Below are 1,063 nucleotides of genomic sequence, written 5' to 3' on the forward strand. Positions count from 1 at the left end.
TATTTTTATGCGTGAAAGTACGATCAATTTTTAATTTGTCTGTGGAGCTTCGAGTATTGTTTGTGTAGGTTTCTAACTATTCAAATACTTAAAATAAAATGGTGCAACATTTTTATGGTTTTGGTTCAGAGCCTAGGGCAAACTTTGCACAAATGAGAGGCAAATTCTAAGAGGAAGTTACCCCACTTCGTCAACATATTTTTACAGTGGATCAAACTTTTAATTACTATACTTCATGTAGTTTTATGTAAAACTAAATTCCCTTGAAATATGATTTTTGTCTTCAGAGACCTAATCTAAAATTTAGCAAGCGAGTTTCTCGTAAAATATTTTAAATCACAAACTTTTTACACACTGGTTTTGTTCGCCATTATTTTGAAAAAACTTTACATATTAAAACTTAGTGCAAATTTTTCCTTAAACTTTTTAAGCTCTTAGCTTCTACCATTAGGGGTATTTTGATCCTTAAAAAAAAAATCATTAAAAAAGACAACTAAGGATTTTTTCCAATTTTTTTTTTAACTTCTCTTAATATAGTATATTCTGGCCTTTCCGTATTTTAAGTCAATAGTTTACCAATTTGTGGATATGACGTAAATTATTACTTAAAAAATAAAATCACGTAGAAATAGACTATACCAAAGGGCCTTTGGAAAAAGCTAAATGTTTTGAGTACATCCTTTGAAAATAAAGAGCATAGAAGGCATTAACTAATCGCCGCCCAGTCAATTAATTGCCTTTAAGATTGAATTTTCTTATATAAAATATATTCTATCTGCCATGTGTCTGGGGTGTAGTCATTAGCAGTGCGACCTAACACTCCACAGGGCCTGGGTTGAAATGCTGGTGAAAGCAGCATGGCCAAAAAATAAAACATAGAAAAAAGTTTTTTCTTAGCAGCGGTCGCCCCTCGGCTGGAAATGGCAAACCTCCGAGTGTATTCGTGCCAAGAAAAACCACTTCTCATAAAAATACAATCGCCGTTCGGAATCGGCGTGAAACTGTAGGTTTTATTTTATTATATTATATTATATTATATTATATTATATTATATTATATTATA

The sequence above is a fragment of the Rhagoletis pomonella genome, unplaced genomic scaffold (assembly GCF_013731165.1).
Source record: "Rhagoletis pomonella isolate Grant_MI unplaced genomic scaffold, Rhpom_1.0 Rhpom_scaffold_00001, whole genome shotgun sequence".
NCBI classification, from domain to species: Eukaryota; Metazoa; Arthropoda; class Insecta; order Diptera; family Tephritidae; genus Rhagoletis; species Rhagoletis pomonella.